The sequence below is a fragment of the Amblyomma americanum genome, chromosome 9, assembly GCF_052857255.1.
Source record: "Amblyomma americanum isolate KBUSLIRL-KWMA chromosome 9, ASM5285725v1, whole genome shotgun sequence".
NCBI lineage: Eukaryota > Metazoa > Arthropoda > Arachnida > Ixodida > Ixodidae > Amblyomma > Amblyomma americanum.
Genome location: NC_135505.1, coordinates 103,115,218 through 103,127,339, shown reverse-complemented (window position 1 = coordinate 103,127,339; position 12,122 = coordinate 103,115,218). Strand labels below are relative to the sequence as shown.

The following is a 12,122-nucleotide window of genomic DNA, read 5'->3' as shown; positions in this document are numbered from 1 at the left end:
GAATGCTAGGTGGATTGATAAGATTAAGAAGCTCGAATGCATAGGGTGGGCGCTGCTGGCAAAGGAAAGGATTGATTAGAGAGACACGGGAGAGGCATTTGCCCTGCAGTGAGTGTAGCCAGGCTTAATATGAGGATAATAATTAGCAGGAGAGAGTGGGCACCAGCTTTCCTGGCCAGCCCCTTAAAAATTCTAGGAGATGTTCCTAGTCCGGTACCTCTGTTGCTTCCGCCGCAGCTCGGGCCCTAACGACAAGGGCTCTTTGGCTCTCTAACGTAAAACAGGTGAGCAGGGCTGTCTCCCACGTCTCTAGGGTAGGTGAGGGGAATGAGGGTAAGCAGCGCTAGAGGGCAAGGAGGTTTGTGAAAGAATAAAGGAAGAAAGAGGTGCCGTAGTGGAGGCTTCTGGATAATTTAATCCACCTGTAGACCTTTAACGTGCACTGACATTGCACAGCACACGGGCGCCTGTTGCGCTTCGCCTTCATTGAGAAGCGGCCACCGCTGTGGGGTTCGAACCCATGTACTCCGCCTCTAGACAAACGCTTTAACCACTCAGCCACCGCGGCGAGCGCGGCAGTCCTTTGGTCGTGGCCGCTGTGTTAGTCCTCGTCCTTGCTGGCGTTTAAGGTCATCGCTAGGCTTAACGACCTCCCATTATTCATTGGAAATGGTTTCGTTTGGTTTGGTTTTTTGGGGAAAGGATTTGGCACAGTATATCTCGTACATCGTTGGACACCTGAACCGCGCGGTAAGGGAAAGGATAAAGAAGGGATTGAAAGAAGAAAGGGTTAAAGAGGTGCCGTAGTGGGGGGCTCCGGAATAATTTCGACCACCTGGGGATCTTTAACGTGCACTGATATCGCACAGCACACAGGGGGGCGCTGCGAGCACGCGAAGCGACCAGCCGAGCGCCGTATCGGCTCCTGTTATTTTACCCAGGAACCACGGAACTTTTCGTGTGACCCCACCGAAACAATCCCTATCACCTCCCCAACATCGAGAGGAACCTACTGGTCCTAGTCCTGAGAAGGTTGGCCCGAAACTGGATGTTCTATGAAAATTTTTTATCATTGCTACGACGCGGAACGCTATGGCGACCACTACTCAACGCGGCTACGATCCCACTGCAATGGCGTGGGCTGAAATCGACATTCAACAACCCGAAGACAGGTCTCCACCCATTGAAGATGAAGGACTCTTTACACTGATTTCCATGCGTAAACGGACCCATCGTTCCAAGACATCCAAGGACGCTACCACGATGGCGTCGCTCAAGCAAACACAGGAGCTGGGCTCAACGGCCGCCTCTTCTCAGGCAGCGATCGCGCTGCGCTGCCGCTAGATAACAAGGCTGCTTTATGGCTCCCGAAAGAGACGCCGAAAATGAGCTCAGAAGATATAATCGTGGTTCTCAAGTCAAGGCAAGCCAGGAACCTCAAGGAAATTTTCCAGCACGGCGAGCTGGGAGCGGCTATTGCCCAGTACGGGGGAGGAGACGCTTGCGCCGCGCTCAGCATATGGCCAGTCTGGACCCAGAACCTCGTCGTTTGTGGGACCCAACATATCGAAGCAGCCAAAAAGCTGACTAAAGACTTTGACCTCAATACCGGAGCGGACTCCCATCCATTTCGGGGCCACGTAAAGCTTAATGGTGAGGTGTGCCGAGGTGTGATCAGGATGCGGGCTGATGAGACGACGGCTTCTCTCAAGAACAAAGTGAAGTGGCGCGAAGGTGAGATAGCCTTTGTGCGCAAACTGGGAAAATAAAATATAGCGATGCTCACCTTTGTGGGCCGCAAGGTGCCGCGCTACGTGCACTACAATTGTGAATGCACGCTTGTGCGAGAAAATAAACGGACGATCCCTGCATGCTTCTGCTGCGGGACCATCGGCCACCGGGTTGACAACTGCCCACACCCGGACATCGGAAGATGTAGATTTTGCGGGCAACATGTGGGCACCTCCGAGCAGGGCCTTAACGAACATGACTGTACCCCAAGCTGCATGATCTGCAGGCAAGCGCACCTGACTGGCTCCGCTGACTGCAAGGGCAAGTTTCGGCGTCTCCAGCGATCGAGACCGCTAGCCCAGCAGAGCCAAGGGGAGCAACCAAACAAGTCAAGCAAGTCCCCTGGGAACAAGACGGGCAAGTCCGGCCAAGCGGCTGGGAAACAAGGCAGAAGGAAACAACCACCTCCCGCTTCCAAAAAGGCGAAAAGCCGCCAGCTTTCCAAGCCGGGGATTTTCCCCCATTGGCAACTGCCCAACTTCAACATCAAAGGTAAGCAGCTGGACGGGCGTCGCCTCTATTTCCTCTCCCTCCCCTTCCCCCCCCCCCTCGAACTTGAGCTGAGAAAAGAGCTAGTGTTTCTGAAAATCCAGAACGCGCAGTTAGAATCCAAATTGAACGCACTAAAAAACGCTAGGGCAGAGCCACCTCCATCGGAAACAATGGAGGACGCTGATGAATCGGCGTCTGAGTGCTCGAGCGTCGCTCCGTTGTCAGGTTCTCCGCTCACTGCAAATCTGGAAAGCCGCATGACGGCTATTGAGCAAATTGTGGCTGATCACATGACCCAACTGCCAGCGATTATTGCACAAGTCATCCAAACACAAATGCAGCAGCTGGTAACCATTACTCAGCAACTGACTGTGTCCGTTACGCAGCAAGTCACACAAAACATTAAAGGCTGGATACAGGCTAACCCAAAATTGCTTACGCGGGCAGGACCCGTAAGGGAAGAAGGCCGTCCATCCAAAATTTGCTGCGAAATTATTGAGGAAGAAAATCAGGATAACACCCTCGCTACCATGCAGGGCACCAGCGCAGTAGGTGGGGTCAGCCAGCCAGCCTCTAGCCTTCATCATGGCTCAGGGCACTAAGAGGACACCTCGTAAAATAAAACAGGAACCTGTGGCCATCATACAATGGAATTGTAGAGGCTTTCGCGACCGCGCGAAACGAGCACACCTACGCCTTTACCTTGAATCATTGGACTTTCATGCCGCCATTGTCGGGCTTCAAGAACCTGGGGCATCGGCCAAAATTTCTGGATGCAACACTTTTCAGAGGGACCCATCCACCTGTATTCTTGTACATAAGTCGTACACAGCACAGGAGGTAGACCTCGACATAGAGATAACATACTTTTACACTATGGTCACCGTGTTACCTCTGCGACGCTCTGACCCCTGTGTACACATATTGGACATATACTGTCCACCCAAGCTCAAACATATTACTTTCTCAGATATCTTCAGACGGGCACTGAAGATAGTGGGTCGGGACCCATTTTTGATTGTGGGAGATTTCAATGCCCCCATCCAATTATGGGGCTACAAAAAGGGGGAGACGGGAGGTAGAAAGCTATCGGAGCTTATCTCTACGCTATGCATCACCCTCCCGACCGACACACCGCATCCCACACGAATGGGAAATTCTGTGACTCGGGACACGTGTCCTGATCTCACACTTTCCAAACACATCCAACACGTGGAATGGAACAACACGGAAGAGACACTAGGCAGTGACCACTGCATCATTAACACACTTATTCACACGCGGACCCTCAAAAAGCCCCTCACACAAGCTCGACTCCCAGACTGGCAGGCTTACAGAAAGTCCCTGCCCTCACCCAACCTGATTAAAGATGGATACGATCAGTGGGCCCAAACACTTATGAGAACACTCAAGCAACACGAAACACAGATAGAGACCACGGAAGACTGGCCGGCAGTGGACAACCATCTATTACATATCTGGGAAGCCCGCCGCAGCCTAACCAAATGTTGGAAAAGACAGAAACATAACAGAATACTCAAGAAGCGCATCCTAGATCTCACTCACAAAGCAGCTCAGTATGCCTCGCAGCTTGCTGACGCCAACTGGATAGATCGCTGTAATACGGCTGCCAGACAGATGTCCGGCAAGAACACTTGGAGGCTTTTCCGCAGCCTTATAGGCCCCGCGCAGACCCGGGGCGAAACAGAGCGCCAATTACAACGAGCACTCCATAATTTCAAGGGCAGCAACACACAACTTGCAGAGACACTCAGGGACAAGTATCTCTGCTGCAAACAGGACCCTCGCGGTCAGGAGTATCTTTACGCAGGCAAAGATAATCCTGAGTTGGACCAACCGTTGCAATTATTTGATCTCAAGGCAGCCCTGACCAAAATGAGCAGAGGCACTGCGCCTGGACGGGACAAAGTCACAGTTAAACTGCTGGCCAATCTCCCTGACCAGGCGTATAAGGCCCTGCTGAAATACATCAACACTACATGGAAGGGCGAGAACCCGCTCCCCCTTGATTGGAAAACAGCCCTAGTAACCTTCATCCCCAAGGCGAGAAACGAAATCAACACAGACAACTTGAGGCCTATCTCGCTCACCTCGTGTGTGGGCAAGCTGATGGAAACCATGGTGCGGGATAGGCTCTCCGAATACTTGGAGCAGCGAAACATATTTCCAGAAACTATGTTCGGGTTTCGCCCACATAAGGCGGCACGGGACGTACTCCTCGAGCTCAACAGACATAATACAGCCAGTCGAACACCCACACAATGACAAGGTCGTCCTGGCCTTGGACTTGAAAGAGCCTTCGACAACATCAAACACAGCGTCATACTGAGACACCTCAATGAAACCAACTGTGGCCGCAACACTTTCAACTATATCGAAGACTTCCTGACCGATCGAGCCGCACTAATCAGAATCCAAGAGGAAGAATTTGGTCCGTATCAAAGGGGTACGCGGGGGACACCACAAGGCGCGGTACGATCCCCCTACTCTTTAATTGGCGATGCTGCCTCTCCCAGACAAGTTGAATGGTATCGAAGGCATACGGTATGCGCTGTATGCCGATGATACCACAATCTGGGCCACAGAGGGAAACTTAGGGCGCATGGAGGAATGCCTGCAAACAGTCGCTCACGTAGTGGATCGCTACGCAGAAATACAGGTGGATGGGCTTTCCTTTCGAGCCTCAGGCACAACACAAGCTGCAGAGGTTGCCATCGCCCTAGCTGCTTCTGATTCAAAATACAAGCACATAATAACAGACTCACGTTCGGCATGTCGTAATTATGAGGCTTGCTGGATAACTCCACTAGCTGAACGAATACTAAGGAACTGCAGCCGAGATACCGATCCTACACCCCGCTGCCTGGTTTGGACTCCGGGCCATCAGGGCCTAGCAGGAAACGAAGCTGCAGACGCGGCGGCCCGAGCACTCATTCACCGGGCGTTCCCATTGGCTCCTCAGCACCTGGAACCTGGAGGTAGCTACTCACTCTCCTTCAAAGCTATCACATCCTATTATAAGGATAGGCATCGCCTCACCCCGGCCCCTGCAAAGGGACTGGGGAAAGCAAACGAACGCTTTCAACTCCGATTATTCACGAACACAATGCTGTGCCCGGCAGTACTAAAACACTTCGATCCCGCGTTCACTGAGAGGTGCAAACACTGTGGGGAGGTGGCTGAAACCTACAACATGGTTTGGGCTTGCCAGCGCAACTCAGCTTTCTCTCCCCTCCCCCCCCCCCAACCCTACAAGAGAGGAATGGAAGGCGGCCCTGCTTGGCTGTTCGGACCTTCAGTCCCAAAAGGTTTTGGTCAAGAGGGCTAAGCTGGTGGCTTCGACCAATGAGGTCCCGGAATAAGGACTCCACCCATTGCGGGGCTCTTTAAAGAGCCTCACCTCTTTCAGTAAATAAAGGCTTTTCACCACCACCACCACCACAGCACACGGGCTCCTTAGCGTTTTTCCACCATAAAAACGAAGCCGCCGCGGTCAGGTTTGAACCCGGGAACTCCGGATCAGTAGTCGAGCGCCCTAAGCACTGAGCCTCCGCGGCGGGTTCTTTGGGAATGGTGAGTGTCGGTTCTCGATAGGAACTGAACTAGCATGCCCAGATTTTGTGGTACATATTAAATACATTTGCACAGGCTGGACACTGCAGGCATGTAGTGAGAGGTGGCATACTGGCCCTACGATGCTTGGATCTAGGAACTCAAGCCAATGCGTCGAGGGCTCCTTGTCACCGGGTGTATCTGTTGCTAAAGAGAGAGTGAAAAAGATCTTTATTGAAAATGCCTGCAGAATCTGTTAGGCTCCCTGCACAAGCTTTTACCGAGGACAAGCTTTTACCGAGACGCGGCCATTACGACCGTCTCGTGCGATGTGCTCCTCGAAGTCTTGGTCTCTCGCTACTTCCGCGTGACCTAGAAGTCCGCCGCTCTCTTCCTGGGTGTGCTGCTCCCCTTATCCTCGGTTTCGCTCGGTCGCTGCTTTTCTAGAGCTGCCGAGACCTGCTGGACGGCTTTGAGTTTTGTCTCTTGATCATAGCTCCTCGTTGCAGTCTCTAGCTGCGGCGGGATGGTCGTCTTATCGCTGGCTTCTCGCGGATTTACACTATAGTCCCAAAGGATGTGAGACGCGGTAGCTCTCTCCTTCGCGCAGTCTACACACGTAACTCGCGTACACACTCGGACACACGTGCTTAGCTAGCACCGGGGTGAGCGGGGACCCCGTGTGTAACTGTCTATATAACACTGCCTCCTTCCGGGTAAGCCCCGGGTGAGGTGGCGGCATAGTCTGTTCAGTCTGTACCATTTCACTATTTCGTTGAAGGTGGTCATCATATCCTTGGCACTGCACCGCGACCAACACTCTGAGTCGGCCGTGCTTGCAGCCTCGCGGTTGGTTAGTCCTCGCGCGGCCGAGTTGGCCGTCTCGTTGTGGTTCACATTCACGCGTTCCGACACGTCACTGCTGATGTGGGCCAGAAACCATTTGACCGCCACAGCACTTCTGCGTCCTATGTCTTCGGCCTTGCGCAGTATGAGCGCGGCCTCACTACATACCCTACCCTTACCGTAGTTCTTCACTGCCGTTCTAGGGTCACACAACACTGTAGTGCATTCGGGATCGGAGTCGACCAAGGCGATGGCCACCTCCTCCACCCGGTGCGCTTCCCGAGTCCGGACGCTCGCCGCGGTCTTCGTTGCACCCGTCGATGCCCCGACAACCACCGCCGCGTATGCGTTACTGCTCCCTCGATACTCCGCCGCGTCCACGTAGACGGCGCCTTATTCTCTGGCGTGGAGGTCCACGAGAACCCTGGCCCTCGCCAGCCTCCCCTCCTTGTTGTGCTCGGGGTTCACGTTCCTCGGGATTGGGCAGACCCTGAGCTTTCTGCTGATGCTATCCGGTATCGGTACGTCTTTCTCCTGCGTGCCTTTCCTCGGCTCGAGGCCAAGGTCCCGCAGTATGTCTTCAAGTTCTCGTTTCAGAGAGACGCTCGAGTTGCGCCGTTCTCTGTGTTTCAGCTATTTCTTCCAGCTTGTTGTGGACTCCCAGCGCCATGAATTGTCCGGTGCTCGTGCTCCTGGGGAGACCGAGTGCCGCCTTATACGCCTTGCGTATGGTGGCGTCTACCTTGTTACGTTCGCTCGGCCTCCAGTTGTGGAAGGCGGCCACGTACGTTATGTGGCTAGCTGCGAAGGATTGAACGAGCCTAGTCAGGCTCTCCTCCTTCATCCCCGCTTTTCTGTTGGACACCTTCCTGATGAGTCTTATTGCCGCGGTCGCTTTGCCCGCGAGCTTGTTGACCGTTTCACCGTTGGCTCGGTTTCGCTGGATGAACAGCCCGAGCACTCGAATCTTCTCCACCTCCGGCATTACTTGGGCTCCCGCCGTCTTGACCGTGATCTTGGGACGCTCGTACTTGACTTCCATATTCTTTCTTTTCCTGCCCCCTCCTTTCGCTGGAATCACCAGCTGTTCTGACTTGGCCTGAGAGCAAACTATTCCAGACCCGTCCATCTGCTCCTCGATGGCGTTGACCGCTTCTGGCAGCGTTGTCTCAATCTGTTCGTCGCTTCCTCCCGGTACCCATAGCGTAACGTCGTCAGCGTAGATGGTGTGCCGGACGCCCACTACTCTTTCTAGCCGGTTGGCCCCCCCGATCATCACGAGGTTGAAGAGTAGCGGAGAGATCACCGAGCCCTTCAGATTTCCGACGCTGCCCAGCTGCTCCTCTTCGAGCTGCAGGTCTCCCGCGCAAATTTCGGTGGTCCGTTCCGTCAGGAAGTCTGATGTACTGGTATGTCCTCCTGCCCATGTTTGGTATGGATACTTGGGACAGGATAGCCGAGTGCCTTACTTTATCGAAGGCGCTCTGCAAGTCCAGCCCGAGTATGGCTCTGTTGTCCTTGGTGCCCGTCGTATCGTCGATGATCTTGTTCTTCAGTAAAATCATGGTGTCTTGCGTGTCGAGCTTGTTCGTAAACCCGAATATGAAATTTGGGTAAAGCTCCAATTATTCCAGGTAACGCTGCCGCCTGCTCATGAGAACGTGCTCGAGGACCTTTCACACGCACGAAGTGAACGAGATCGGCCTGATGTTCTCTATGTTGGGCGGCCTGCCAGGCTTGGGGATGAGGATCGTCTTGGCTGCTTTCCATTGCTTGGGCAGCCTTCCTTCTTGCCAGCACTTGTTGTAGACGTTCGTGAGTGTTTCGATGGCCTCTTCGTCGAGGTTCTTGAGCGCTATGTTGTCACTTGATCGGGGCCCGCGGTGGACCTGCCATTGATATCCTGCAGGGCAACTCTGATTTCCCACGTCTGGATGTCTCGATCTAGCGTCTCGTTCTCGTTTCCTTGGTAATCCTTTTTTCTTTCCGTGGGGGTGGTAGGAAGGTACTTAGCGTCCAAGCGTCGCTTGACCTCGTTCTCCCCGTGTTCGCAGATTGCCTTGTGTAGGTTTCTGGCCAGGTTGTTGTGTTGGTGGCCCTTGGTCTTGGATTCGTCGAGGACGTGCCGCAGTATGTTCCACGTCTTGCCCTTGTGCATCTGTCCGTCGGCTTCGATACAGACCTCATTCCACTGTTGGGTGCATAGCACCCTGCAGTGGAGCTCGATCTGCCTGTTGAGCTCGGCGATCTTCTTCCTTAGACTTCGGTTGGTTCGTCGCTTCTGCCACCTCGCCTTTATGAACTGCTTGGCTTCTAACAGATGGGCGAGCCGGCTCTCAATCTTGTCTATACGTTCGTCCGTCTCCAGCGCTTTGGTGGCTCCTTCCGTCGTCTCAACGACGTTGGACGCCCATTGCTCGATGTCCATAATGTCTAGTTGCACCGCGGGTAGCGCCTTTCGAAAGTTGTCTCAGTCCATCATGCGATGCTTCCTTATGCCGGTGTTGCCTTGGCCTTCGAGCGCTACGACGACCTCCACGATGTAGTGATCGCTGCCCAGCTCTTGGCCCGTGTTTCTCCATTTCGCTTCTCTCGATCCTCCGTCGGTTTTGACGAAGGTAATGTCCAGAGTGGTGTCTCTCGTAACAGATGTGCCGATCCTGGTGAGAAAGGCCGGATCCGTGATTAGGTTCAGTCCCATGTCGGTGGCGTCTTGCATCAGCTCTCTCCCCTTGACCATCGTTCTGCGGTAGCCCCAGTCTTGGCCCGGAGCGTTAAAGTCTCCGCACACAAGGATCGTATTGCTCCCCGCGACTGAAGTCGCCTTGTGGAATAGTGCCTTGAACCCCTGTTGTCCGCGGGACGGATTGCTATAGTCGTTCACCAGTAAAGTGCTCTCCTTCCTCTTCTTGCCCGTGATTACTTCCACCGTGCAGTGTTTGAAGGCGCTTCTGCAGATCATTTTGGGTTCCATGAAGGTGATCCCTTTCCTGACGTAGGTGCGACCCCTCTGCCCTTGCCCTTGGACGTGTCCTTTTTGTTCGGCGGGCTGTCGTGCGACCGGTAGCCCGATAGTCTCGGCGTCTCTTCGCTGTATGTTTCTTGAATCATTATGCAAAACCGTCCTCATCGCTACAGATGACGCCGTGTTCAATCTTTACTTTCTCAACTCTTTCAACTCTCCTACTGTCTGCACGTGAAAGCTTATGTGGCTCACTGGGCAAGCTAATGCCTTTTCCATATCTTTCTTCCTACAGTCGCAACAACAAGAAACTGGACACTGCAGGGAATGCAGCGTCTGTTATTACTGCTGTAGTTAAGTTGTAGTGGGTAGAGTTCTTGTAACCGTCGGTAAGTCACTATACATCCTTACCGACTCAAAAGAAGCATGCAGAAACTGCACGACAGGTAGAATCTGCAGCCGTCCTAAATATCCTGGGTAATGTAGGGCATCTCAAACACAGCACAACCCACAGGACAATCTGGATTTCAGCGCACACGGGAATAGAGGGCAACGAAAAGGCGGATAGCTTAACTCGCGAGATCACGTACCGAGCTATACCGTTGAGATTGGATATTCGGAGATATTGAGTTTTCAAAGAGGATGGAGGATAAGATACTCCCCTCCGCATAAGTCTCTAACACAGCAAGAAGCAGCCAGTTGGAGGAGCTGAAAACGGGAACTTTCTTTATATTAAACATCCTACACAAAATGTACGCTACACAATTCAGGGACACATGCCCGTGGTGCGGGGCAACCCCCACGCTATACCATATAAACTGGGAGTGTGAAAGCAACTACGCATTCCACCAACACAAAACCCCCAATGCGGAGCTATGGGTGAGCCGGCTCACCAGCTTCGAGCTCACTGCCCAAAGGGCACTAGTGCAGCACGCAAGCGAAGCAGCTAGGCTCAGCGGAACCCTGGAATAGGGGTCCAACCTTGCTGAAAGAGGTCAAGCGTCGACAGCAATGAAGACGAAGACCGAACCGCCAACCTCTCACGAGACCTCAATAGAGTTTTTCTCTCTCTCTCTCTTTCTCAAGTTTGCCAAATAGTCGGCATACGACAATGAGAAAAGAAATTGCTTACGATCTGCACGGTCACCTGGTGGATATTCCGGATACTGAGCGGCGCTGACAAACCTGTAATGGGCTAAGTTTCCTTCTTATGTTTCCAGGTGCCCGAAAACGAAGTAGGCGAACGGTTCAATCCATCAATTTGTCGTCACCATACAATATGCTAGCAGCCCCGGTTAGCACAGTTAAGTTAAACGACTGCGCCAGTGAAATGGTGATCTCGGCTTCGAAACCCAGACCTGGATAGAATTTTCATTAACTACGAAACTTTCCTTTGTAGTCCTACAGCTGCGCTTGGTTGAATGTCAGTAATTAATATCTTATTGAAAATCTACTCAACCTTCGGGGATTCCCCCAAAGCATTAGACCAGACACTGTTTCAATCAATTCGCTCTCGCACTGCCATAAGTTTGCCGTCCCGAATAGCTCGGTTGGCAGAGTATCTGCTCCGGTGAAGCGGTGGTGCCGGGTTCGAACCTGGGAGCAGGATTAATTTTTCTTTAACTGCGACGTTTCTGAAAAAATATCGTTTAACTACAGCGCACACCACAGAGTACTGCAAGTGTGTGGTTGAGCCTTGTTCAGACGCTTATAATGGTTCCTAAAAGTAAGTTTCGCTTACATGCTTTTTCTTGCTAAACATACCATTTCCTCGAAACTGTAAACCAGCTTCGAGATGAGGTTTCATTGCCATTCACAAACTGAAGACATCCTGATGCAAGAGGCACATGTGACGAGTTGAGGCTAATGCCTCGTATACCTCCAATAGCCTGATACCTCCCATAGGCATCTCCCGCTCTGAAATTTCGTATTAATATGAGAGCATTGCGTCGGTAATCAGCAACAAAACCTGATATCAGCATTGACAAGCAGCACTGGTCCTACAAACTTCAGATGGCTTCTCTGGGGTACCAAAAAAAGCTTGACTAGAGGAATTTCAGCTATTGAGGCGAGCACAAACACATAGGCGACAAAACCGCAGTGCTGAATGGAAAACAAAAGTGCACCTAGTTGATGCGTTGCCTTCCGACTGTTCGGTAATAAGTAGATGAGTCTTTGCAAATCTAGAGATACGTTTCCAACTGAATAAAAATAAAAATGAAAATAAAAATAAAAAGTCGTTGCTATCGCAATAAAGCAATCAAGCAGACTTAAGTGCCCTCCGCAATTTTTCTGTGCTGGTTTTATAGATATTATAGGAAGGGACAAAAAGTTTGCGTGACAAATTGGCCGAGAGTGAACTATGGACCTGCGCAGTCCAGATGATGATGATAACCACAAATATTTAGCGCATTTATTTTTCACTGTGAATGCTCATTCAAACTTTAACTTGCATTCT

At 52.2% G+C, this 12,122-nt stretch overlaps 1 pseudogene; it reads right to left on the bottom strand.

Annotated features, from left to right (window-relative positions):
• Positions 1-6,228: 6,228 nt before the first annotated feature.
• On the bottom strand, positions 6,229-8,357 carry LOC144103554 (uncharacterized; annotated as a pseudogene).
• Positions 8,358-12,122: the final 3,765 nt, after the last annotated feature.